This window comes from Drosophila sechellia, chromosome 2L (assembly GCF_004382195.2).
Source record: "Drosophila sechellia strain sech25 chromosome 2L, ASM438219v1, whole genome shotgun sequence".
Taxonomy (NCBI): Eukaryota; Metazoa; Arthropoda; class Insecta; order Diptera; family Drosophilidae; genus Drosophila; species Drosophila sechellia.
This window is the reverse complement of record NC_045949.1, coordinates 12,741,176-12,753,665: the sequence shown is the minus strand read 5'-3', so window position 1 is coordinate 12,753,665 and position 12,490 is coordinate 12,741,176. Positions and strand designations below refer to the sequence as shown.

Here is a 12,490-nt window from a genome sequence, read left to right as displayed (position 1 = left end):
GAAAAAAAAAGAAGCGAAGCCGGCCTCCCCAGCCCCTTCCGCCCCCTCAAAAGTCGCGCTGCATTTGCCGGCACAACGCGAAACCTGTTTGTCAGCCTCTCTCAATGTTGCACAAGTGCTGCTGCAGCTGATGTTTGTTGCGTCTTGCTGCTGCTACCATTGCAGTTTCAAGAACCGGGTCAAGGTTGCTGCTGCTGCAGCGCCTCGGCGATCACAGTCGACGTCGGCAGAGCTGCGCAGCTTTCGCCTTGTGCGCCTCGCATTGAAAGTCAAGTTCGCGCACACATGTGTTTGATTGACATTGGCCAACAAGCAACCATCTGGCGATCATGAGGGGATCGGCAGTTAAGACCGCACAGCCTTGCAACATGTTGCGTGCACCTCGCTCTGCTCGATCCCTCGAAAAGTGGGAAGAGTTATGCAACTTTCAGGTTTTTTGCGGCAATCAAAGCGAGCCTGAAAAGGATCTTGAGAAATATTGTTGATTAATGCCATAAAATTGGGAAATCACATACGGCCTACTAAAAACAATGTTGAAAACATCGAATTAAAGATAAAAGATCTTTTTAGTGTTTAAAGCAAAAAGTGTCCTTCTAGATTAAACAACACTTCGCTGACATTTTTCTCTTCAATTAAATAATTGTAATAAAAACCGTTTTTGCGATTTTTCCAACATTTTATATGCAAATGTGCTATTATTTCCGAAAAAGCTTTATTAAATTAAGCTTGTTATACAATTTGATTCAATATGTTTCGAATTTTATATTCGCAAACAATACGTTAATGGGCTCAACAGAAATTCCCCTCGAAATATTTTTATTTCGTGAAAATCCTTTCATTTTTTCCTCTCTCTTTAATACGTTTATGCTTGATGCATTCATATTACCAATTTAATTCTCTGCCTGGACCAAAAACCAATCACAATGTATTTATGACTGCAATTTGATAGTGGGCAGAATTATATTAATTGCGAGATGCAATAATTAATAATATTTTAATGAAATTGTCAAGCCAAGAGCGGAAAATTAAAAAAAGGAAAAATGCCGCATTAAAAGTGGCAATAAAATAAAGAAAATGCAGCTAGAGAAAGGGTAGTGGGTGGTGTGTGGAAAAGGGGAACGTTTTCCATCAGCTGCAGGCAGCAATTTAATTTTGTTTGTGGCAACATTCTCTCTCACTGATTAATGGCTAGCCACGCACAGAAGCCACCCACTCCAACCCAAACTCACACCCCTTTTGAGGCCGCTCAATCTGCTCCTGGCTGGGAAAACTCGAGCGCAAGTTAAGCGAACTGCTATTAATTTTCATAAGTAAATGAAAATTGATGTACGTGTGCCTTCCTGCCATTGCCCACTTTATCATGCCAATGGATAGAGAGCCTGTCTGTATATACGCGTATATGTGCGTGTTCGTATAGGTTCAGTTATAAAAGCCTTGGCAAGTCGAACTTTTCAGTGTGCGGCACTCGAAGTGCAAGTGTTTGGCCACCCAGCGGTGGGCCTTCTATGTAGTAATTTCAGATATTGTGCCCATAATCTATATAGGTTCCAATGGTATCAACAAGCGAGCGCTGTCATTCAGCAAACACAGTTCTCAAAGTCATCGAATGCCAGACCATAACACACTAAAACAGAATTTGTATATACTAGAGGGACTCTGTTTATTTAGATGCACCAGGGACCCTGAAAGCTGCTGCAACTGAGATAGCAACACGATGCCAGAGAGAGACGGCAGGCGAGCGGGCAAGGAGACACGCTGCGATGAGATAGCATTGAGCAACTTGGCAGCCTCGATTGTGCACTCATCATCAGTAGTTGCTGCTGCTGCTGCGGCGGCTGCTGTTGCGATTTTCTGCTGCTGCTGCTGCTGCTCCAATGGCAACCGCAATGCCAAACTGCGACTCAAATGACTCAAGAAGTCAGCTCTGATAATAACTGGAACGTTGCCATGGATCTTTGATACCCTCTATGAAAGCATCTACGTTATAATTTAGTGAATCCATTACATCCACGTTAATGCTATTAACTATTTATGAGAAACACTATTAAATGTTCATGTAAACTATTATTATTGTAGAGCATTTAAAGTGCTCGTTTGGCTTTAAATGCTGTTTTCATTTTGAGTCATTAATGTTATTGTGATTTTCCAAAGCGATTCAGGCCTCCGCCGCTAAGAATAAATTATGAATCAGGCTTTAACCACAAGAGTGGATGCCAAAGTGGTTCACTCTGGTTTTGGTTTTATAATCATTGCTGTCGTTGTCGCTCTTTGTGGCTGCGAAAATCAATTGTCACAAGGCCAAAACTTTGGTTTAACCACCACTCCGTCCCCTGAATTTCCTTCTGTGCCCCTGCGTTCTGCACGCAATGCTGCTGCAGAGCCAAAACGATTTTTGCTGCTGATCTTGAACCAATTGCAAATTGCTAAAACGCAGCCAAAGCAACAACAATTGTTGTCACGGCCGACTACAGCTACAGATACAGATACAGATACATTTATAGGCATGCCATGGCATTGACTGGCATCAATAAATTAGAATTAGAATTGCACTCTCTGCGCTCTGCACTCTGCGCTCTTCTCGATTCGACCATTCAACGGCAAACGGTGCGTATGCGTAATAAACTTGAACTTGTGCGTTCTCATTGCGATTGCAGTGCAGTGTGTGCATGTGTGAATCGTATATTCTTTGCGCCATATCACACTTCTCCGTGCCATATTTGCACATTGCGCATACGCAGCGTTGACCTCGTCTCGGACAATGCAACTAATTAGCGATTGCAGGCAGATAAACAAGCGAGAGTGTGTGTGTGCGTCCGTCTGACTGTGGACAATTGTTTGATTATCAATTAGTTTCGTACAGGCCCAAGTGGCTGACCTTACCAGGCAGATAGTAGTAGATAGCCCAGGTGTCGGAGCCTCAGCCCGTAAACACCGCGCACTCCTTATCTCCTCAATCCCTGGCTGGAACAAATAGACCAATGTCAAATGCTAAATATCTCACCGCACACGGTCATTCAAATTTGCATTTGTCTTTTTATCTCTTCCACTCTGTGTTTTTCTCTTTTTGAGTCTGGGAAGAGATATTGTGGATGATCCACAATGTGTCATCCGCTGATCGTAGTGTGTGTTTCATTTAAAATGCAGAAATATTATAGTGCATAGTGTGTAGAGTTCAAATGCTAAATAAAATTTTGAACTTATTAATCACCACACTTAGAATTCGAGGATCTTGTATTTCACATTCAAAATGATTCAGAAAGTGAAGTTACACAATCATGTACTTTACTTTGATCTAAGCAAACCTTTTAGTACAAAATGAAAGCGACTGTGAAATTTTCATACCACGTTGATCAAAGAAAAAACCAAAATAAAAATAAACCAAGATGGGTGGAAAAATTCTCAGAAAAGGGGCATATCTCCTTTTTCCTTTCCGAGGACATAAAACAAGATGTGAACAGCGGGATATATCTGAAAATATCTGGCCAAACATTTCTTATTCGACTGTGCAATATTGTTATCCAAAATATGCTAATTTCAATGCCACGCCCTTCGTCTGCGACATAATTAATTAAAGAGTGAACCATAAATTTGCTTAAAGCAAAAGCGATGCATAAATTGTTTCTCTGCTTTTGTGAAAATAATTGCAATTTATGACAGTTTTGTGGCATATCGACGCGTGGCATCGGCGACGTTGTCGCTGTTGCTCCATAAATTTTAACCACACTCGCCACTCGACTCCGCTCGAAGAATATTTAATAAACAAAACTTGCGCTAATCGTTAAATTATGATTAATGTGCCGACAACAAACAATAAACTTGGCCGCCCAAGAACACCAAAAACGTGCATATGAACCGTGGGCGACAGCATCGAACGTGCCTAACAAAATCCCAGACAAAAAGGCCAAAACACTAAAGACCAAAAACCAAAAGACCAAGATGGTATGGAATATGGAATAGAACCCAAATGTCGAGTCCTTGAAGGCGAGTCGTGTGTGCTAAAATATGCGCCGCCATGAACTCAGCCGGCCAACAAACATGGAAACTTGGCAGGCATTACGTGATAATATGTGACGAAGTGAATAATTAGGGGTGATGTGCTAAATAGCAAGACGGCACTGTTGATGATTAAAGGCGGCTGGAAATGCGGATAGAAAGCTAATGAATTTATGGAGTGCAAGTTTAGCGAAGGCTGTTCCTTATGTTAACATAAAGAACGAGGAAAAATGGAAAAGTATATCGAAATTAAAGCATACCAGTTAAAGCTAAGAAAGATATGAAATTTATTCATTTAAAAAAAAACTATAAATGAGAGTTTAAAATAGTTGATTTAATTCATTTAAAGCATATTAGTGAGCATTTTCATTTAGTTCTGGTTTAAGTTTCCGCACCTTGGATTATACTAAGTAAGCAGACCACCAAGTTTCTTGCTACCTTTCGCCGCAGAATAAAACCTTTTGCAATCTGCCACACCACTGCATAATTTTCATCCGGCCTTGGTCTTGTTTTTTTTTCCCAATTCATTGGCCATGTCACCGTCTGGGCCAACTTGCCTTTACGCCACGCCTCTTTTGCATAATTGAAGACGGCTTTTGCTGCTTCTGCTGCTACCTTTCGTTTTTTCTTTTTCCTTTTTAGAGCCAATGGGGTATTTTGGTTTAGCTCTGCTCTGAACTTGCCTAGACCGAAGTCAGCTTATTAAATATTAAAGTCCCGACTGGGGACCGCTAAATCCTGCGGCTGTCAAGGTGCCGCAAAAACTCAGCTCAAAAGCCTGTCACACATCCTGCCGAGCTGGGCGGAAAGTGGGTGGTGCTGGGTGGGGGAATAGGTGTTACCTGCCACCTGCAGCCGAATTCAATTTCTTGTCGTTCGCTTAGTGCCTCTGCCATCTTGTCAAAGCCAAAACTCAGTTGCAAGTCGTTGGGGGAAAAACTGCGAAAAAGGAAAAATCCGGAGCAAAACCATGGCAGAAAAAGTGGAAAGTGAATGAAAAAAATCAACTACTAAAAGTATTATTATTGTTGGTTGCACCTGCAGGTGGTTTACTTTGTCACGGATATGTTTTCTTTAGACTTACCATGTCAGACCCGACTTTATATATCCCTATTGCTGTGTGTGCATGCTTTGCGTGTGTGTGTGTGCTGAAACATGCCGGAAGTTAAATAGGAAATTTTATATGCTTTTATAACTGTGCACGTGTCTACAAAAGGCGAGCTCCCAGTTGCTGGCTGCAGCCAAAGCAAAGAGTTCTTAACTACATGGTATATATACACGCACAGCAGCGGGCAAGGTTATAGCACTTAAGATGGCAGTTAGCAAATGAATTTATGGTAAACACAAAAATATGTTAGAATTTTTAGAGCGCTTAACGTCTGTAACTTTGAAATTATAATGACAGCATATTGTTTAAATGGAGCTTATGTTTAAGTTCTGAATTTATTATTGCTCCTGCAATTGTCTGGCATTTGAGTGTGTGGAACTGTGTGTGTTACCTTGCGGCAAGTTGCTCGTTTGATGAAGTACCGCTCTTGGTTGCGGCTGCGGCTTTGACTGCAACTTGCAGCAACTTTGAGGCGAGCGTGTGCATCCTGCCTCCTTGCCGCACATACCACAGGAAAAAAGTATGAAAGTAAAGTACACGTGTATGCGTGTTTTACCCCTTTGAGAACCAATCGAATTTGCGTGTGAAGCCATGGAGTTGCCACCAGCATGGCAATAGCAAATTTAAATCCCTAAAAAATAGGCTATGAAATATAAATGAAATATTGCCAATTCGATTTTTGACAAAAGGCATCTGAATGAAAAAGCTATTGACTTATTGATGGTGATGATTTGGCCTCAACATAAGGAATATATTTGCTTACCATTTTCATTGTTTATGACTGATATTTCATTTCAGCCCTTCCTTTGCCAGTTTTGGGTTATGATACAATACATAAATATCATTTGTCCTTAAATGGCCAAGAGATATATGAATATCGATATAAAGTGGCTGGGATCTGTTTTATAATAAAGTGGCACGTGCCATTATTAACGAATTTAACTCTGCACTCTCTTAACCAATCGAAATTACCCAACTTTTAAACAATACGACTTTAACTTTCCCATGTCAGTCTCGGGTCAAGCAAACAAACTGCAACAAATTACTTTTCATTTTTCCTCTTTTTGATTACTGCAAAAAACCTGAACCCCTGAACAATGTTGTGTGCATTTGTGCGGCTTCATTACACCTCCTTGGCAGAATCCCTCGCCCACATTGCCTCATGCACTGACCAAGCAACACTTTTTGCAACCACATCGCCATGGATGGAGGTCTCTGTGTACCCATAGGATTGCAGATGGAAAATCTTCAATCTCCACATGCTGCACTCGAGGAACTTTCTCTTCACTCTGTGGGCGAAATTGAGCTGCTTCATTTAGCTGGGTGGAAAAGAGCCGAGCTGCAGGATACAAGTGCAGCTCCATCGGGGCAACAGGCAAACAAACAAGTCGAGTTTTTGGCTAGACATGGACTTAAACACACCCATTTTCCCACATATCCGAAAAACACTCTTCACGCTTCCGTGGCCGAGTGTTTGATTAGAAAAGTTTACCGAGAAGTTGCTTAAAAGATTTGTGTCAGTACGAACTGCAGTTTAACTACTACTCCCATCTGGTCAATATTTGACGTAGAAACGTGAGCTTGTTGAGCATGTCCTATTCATAAATGCAGTAAAAATCTGAGGAATTAACTGAAGGCACAAAAATGTGCCACATTTATCACAAGCCTATGGTTAGTGCAGAATGGTTAGGAAAACCATACAGGACCCGTCTCAATGGCAGGCTTAAATGTCAAGTGTCCGTGTCTGATGCTGGCCATGGATGCTTCCTGTCCTTCCGGGCTTGCATGTCCTTCCAACCCGTTGCTCTGACCTCTCTTTCCCTTTTTTGTGTGCACATGGAAAAATAATGTCAATTTTTGGTTTAGAAGAGGACTTGGCAACGAAGAAACATTCGTTCTTTTCCATTTTTACCAGTTCTAATGTTTAATAATTTGCAGTGCAGAGGGAATAAAAATGCATGACCGCAACACATTTCTCAACTGGAGCGCCCCTCCTCCACGTTGTATCCTTTTGCCTTAAACGTGTTAAAATGTTGATTGTCCTTTTTTGTCGGCGCCTCATGCGTCCGTCTATGTCTGTGTGTGTGTATCTGCGGGTGCGTTTGCCTGTGTGTGTGTGTGTCTGGCTGCCACAGTCTGCGTATTAAGTGTTTGTGCTTTGCAACGCCTTCAGTTGGATTCTCTTTCCGGCCATCACCCGCTCCCTTTGTGTCTGCGTCTCGTGCGTGTCACAAATAAATTTTTAAGTAGCATTTGTGTTGATTGCCTTGAAAAAGGACACGGAACAGTGGCACAGCCCTCAGCCCAAGGACCAAAACGAAGCCATCCCAAAAACCGAACCCATGCTGAACTGGAACCCGCATAGCAGCTCGTCTCATTTTACGGTTTCGGCTTAGGCTCCTCGACAACTGCCGCCCGGCTGAAGTGCGCTTGATTTCCACATTATTTTCCCCCGATGGCTTTCCTTTTTGCCCGTCAGCTTTTCTTTTCAAGTGGATCTCGTTCTTCTGCCTGGTTAACAAATTAAGTGCGGTAAAATGTCATTCGGATTGCCACAAATTAAAATGGTGTAAATGGAGATGTTGTCTTGCCTTTTAACAGGTTTTGCGGTTTACACCGATTGTCTTTGCTTGCGGAATTGAAAAACACTTAAATAAGTTATGAATAAGTTAATAAGATGATCAGGCTTAGAACGGAAATTTAAGACAATACATTATTAAATATTTTTATAACACTATTTCAATTTTCTTATATTTCTCAAAAAATATATATTTTAGTATATGTCTTTCGAAATTATAAAAAAAAACCCTGCTGAGCTCCAAAATATATTTTTTATCTAACCGATGTGCTTAACATCCTTCGATTTTCTCTGTTGTCTTACATTCACGAAGAGAGTGGTCTCTCTCTCTTTTGTTCTGTATCTCTTAGAGCTTCTCTTCACGAAAATTCCAACTGTTAGGCATCCTTTAACAGTCTTGCATCTGCAGAACAAGAGAGGCCAACTTACCAACAGCATCCGCAGTTGAGGCAGCACCAACAGCAGCATCCTATTCACAGAATTTTCACTGTGAAAATCCAACCACGGCGGTCACTTCTTCAGTTGTTGTTGGACCGCTAGACCGACTCGTTGTGTGACGGCTGCGAAATAATCGCGAAAAAGACATTGGCAAAGAGAGAGAGAGAGAGGGAAATAAAAGAGCGCTAAAAAGAGAGAAGTTTTTTTTGTTGTTCCTGTTTCGTTAAAAAAAAAGAAAATCTTTCTGTTAAATCCGACGACAAGCGAACCAAGTGTAAGTGTGTGTGTGTGTGTAGCTGTGTGCGAGCAGACAATGCAAACGGGGCGCATTAGCAACGTTGTCCTGCCATTTTTGTGCTGCCTATTAATTTGCATGTGCGCGGTTTCATAGATGTCTCTCAGATTTTCACCACCTCGTGGTTTTTCTTTTCGCCCATTTTTATATGCACTCTATAGGCTGTTTTTTACCCATTTATTATTACAAACTGCTGCTCTCGAAGCATATGTTTGTTTATAATTTAATTTCGGTCTCCACTTTTTAAGCCCAAATATTTCCTAGCTGTAAGAGGAACGTATATAGCTGGAAAAAATATAAGTTGCGGATGGACAACATGGCGTATGAGTGTCAAGAGGTGAAACTGACAACTTCGCGTCATGTTTATGTATGAAGGAACAGGGCGACTTGTGGGCGGGTCTCATCAAATCGGGCGACCACGGAAATATATTCACACATTCGTAGCCAGAGGGCACAGCAGGTGACTGTCAACATATGCCAGCATATGCTCGTACCAACGCCCCTAGTAATTCCCAAATGAGGAAAAAAGCCAACGAAAAATGCGGACTTTTCGTAGCACTTTGATAAGTACTTAATTTAGATTTCACAGCACATTCCGGCCACTCAACTGAAATGTAAAACGGAAGTGGAAAGTCCGGCGAATTCCGGTCAACTTTTTTTCCGCGACAAAAAAAAATTGAAAATGCCAAGTGCTCGAATATCTTAGCAGGCAAGGTTTCGACCTTGGTATTTGTCTAGGAGAATAGGGAAAAGAGAGCAGGAAATAAGGAAATACAGTTTTACTTTATGCCGTCTCATCAGTGTGCGTGTGCTAGGGACAACTCAATACGTGTATGTGTGGGTGACTTTCAGCAAATGGATTTCTACGTGACAAATCTTTATTTAATTTCAAAAATGCGAAATAAACTTTGACGTCTGTTGAGATTTATGTGAAGGCAATATAAATGCGTCGGCCCCGTTGATCCTTATGGATGTCGAGGAAGTGGAGTGGCTGACTGTTTTGTAAAAGTTTTGACTGCCTCGACGTTTTAGTTTTAGCAACAGAATCTTTAAGTAATAACACCCAGACCAAGAATGGCAAAAACTTTTCCGCCCCTCATCAACTTTATTTAGTGCGATGGGGAAGTGGCAAAAATCTGGATAACTTGTTTTTAAACTTAAACGTAGGCAATTTGAGCAAAAATTTTTAAAGCAGCAAATTGTGTTTAAGAAGGAGATATTCCAAACGCTCTTAATTATAAACTTGCCGATTACTCGCAGCTACATCGCATTTTTACGATGGCTGTTATAACGTTTTCAATGGCAATTCGCAAAGCAGTAAACTGTGGCGATAACTTCCTCTCGAAAGGATCATGAAATTAAAACGAAATGGCCAGCATGAAGAGCATCGAAAGCGTTAGTTGCCATCGAATAAACAAATTGATGATGAATAAACATTTTGTCGACCGTTCGTGGAAACCTTTCTCCCTCTGGCGCATTTCTTATTTACTTCACTTCAGTTTGCAGTTAATTTGTAGCAACAACACAGCTTCCGTTCTCCCATTTCCTGTCGCTCCACTTCCCTTTCCGGTTGCCCGTCCTCCTGCTGCTCCAAATGACCAAACAAGGAAATTGGCTACCCGAACGCCACTTGGTCCACAGAAACTTAACGATTGCAGTGCCAATTAAGCTTCGAAAATTCGAACCGAAAATTCACGACATTTATGTCGCTGTAATGAACAAATTATGCAACTTTTACATTTTACAAGGTTGACGAATGAAGCAATTAGGGAAGTGGATCCAGTAATAATTTCATTAAAGATGGTAATATTCAAAATTTTGTCAGAAACTAGAACCCAGATAGATAGAATATTCCAAAAACATATTTATTTAAAGTAACAAAAGCGCTAAGTCTGTGCGGTTGTTAATTAAAGTGACAAAAAGCTAAAAAGCTGAAACGTTTTAGGACTCTGGGCCTGCGAACCATCAATCAAACCGCCAACGCTCAACAGTTTTTAATGCAGCCGCTGAAAAAAAGGCGTAGTCCTGTCGCCTCATTATCACCAAAAAACAGAACAGAAACAGACCGAAAAGGCGGAAAAGAAGTCTTAGAGCGTCAAATCAGTTGACAAGGGGGGATTTGGTTGCGGGAAAGGGTGGAGGATAACCGGGATAACCGAGCACTGCCAGGACAACGGGCTAAGCCCACAGCAAGATTAATTAAGTCCGCGTAGGCTGCAACAGCAGCAAGAAAAACAACAACAACAACAAGAGCAAACAATGGTAACAGCTTGGGAACGCCAAGTGCGTACGCCAGCCCCTTTCACCCAGCACATCCTTGCCTCATCCTTTGTAGCATACTTTTTGGCGTCGCGTGAGAAATTAAAATTTCAAAGCAAAACGTGTTGCCGCATAAGCAGGTTGTGTGTCTGTGCCTGTGTGTGTGTGTATATAAGCGTATTTACACAGCCAAGAACAACAATAACAATAGGGCAACAACAACTGAAAACTGAGGAGAAAAAAGAAAACATCAAAAATAAGGAAAACAAAACGTAAACAAAGGCAAATAAGCAGGAAGCAGCTCGTCGACGTATTTTCTCCAGTGCCTTCCGTAATAAGCGCGGTGTCAACAATGCATTAGTATAAGGCGATCCTGTCCAGAACGAGGGCTACCAGAAACCGTGACTAAGGCGTGTGCTAAACTCAATTTTAAAATCACTGCATATATAGTACCTAGGTACCTTAAAGTGAATCTGGATATTCAATGATGCTCTTAGAAGCATGAAAATGGAATAACATTTATTATGTATTTAAAATACCTTCTTTCGAAATGAATCCTTCTACCGTAAGGTACCAATGCAGATATTTCGAAATACAAGTGCCTGAATTAGAGCTCACCTGGCCAACCTCAGGTTAAATTAATATGGAGTGTGTCCTTCCGTCCAGTGATCGCTAACAGTGACTGTTGTGCATCTTGTACTGCCAGCCCTGCAGCCACCCAACCACCCACACGAACGCACTTACACACACGCACACCCACTTGGGGGCCTCTCCCCCTCCTCTCTCTCTCGTGTTGTTAATGAGTTCCGCCTTGACGCTGATGAGGATGTAGGATGAAGGATGCTGGGAGGATGATGAGCTTGTTGCTCTGCGACAATAAACGTGTTGAATGTCAAGAGTACACAGCCTACACGAGAGTGTTTGTGTGTGTGCAGGATATATATGTTTATCTTAATGTATTTTCGCGCCATCTCTTTTTATAATTAAATATGTTACTTAAATGATGGCACCAGAGAGATGCTCCATCAAATTGTTTCTTCCTTTTTCGATGGTCCTCCTCTAAGCCAAAACACAATTGCGGTTGCTGTGCGGAAAGGACTTTCGCACACACACACACACACACACTCACTCATGTGTGTTGCGGGTGGGCAATAAAAAACGCTTAAAAAGCAAAATTACTGCATTTGATAAAAACGACACCCCAAGGATTAGCCGCAAGTGGGGAAAGCGCCCACGTATTTCCTCCCTTCCAGTGCACTCATGCAAACGGTGGCTCCACTTGGAAAAAAAAAGTTGACCTTCATTGGATCCTGACCCTTTATAAGTATGGGCTTGTGTGGGAGCATTGAAATTTTCCAGCTCCCTTACTCGGACTCATCCTCCGTTTCCCTTTTTCAACTTGGCCAACTCCAATTAGCCCCAAAATGGATTTGTGTTACGCACAAACTACAATACGTTTACCTCTGAGATTTGAGGCGACTCTTTGGGTTCGTTTTCCCTGTCAAAACTCTCGAATGATTTTCCATTTTCCGTTGCCCAATTTCCCCGACTTTCTGTTGATTTTACGCTACTTTGTCGCATTTTCGGCGGACAGAAAACATTTCATTTTAATATCCTGCCAAGCAAGTTGGCAAAAGCGAACCAACTTTTGCTGATAAAGGTTGCCCGGAGCGGGGGATGTTGGCGTTTCGAGGGGAAAATGCTGAAATATTTATGAGACTGACACACACAGACACAGGCGGCGATTCATGTGTGCCTGTGTTAATGTATGTGTAATGAGTTGGGCAAGTGTTGAAATCTGCATTTAAGACATCCTTTG

General features: G+C 41.7%; 1 protein-coding gene across 6 annotated transcripts in view; it reads left to right on the top strand.

The window, feature by feature from the left end:
- The window catches only part of LOC6617792, a 37,780-nt gene that overhangs the window by 15,544 nt on the left and 9,746 nt on the right, over nt 1–12,490 (top strand). The window lies entirely within an intron of this gene.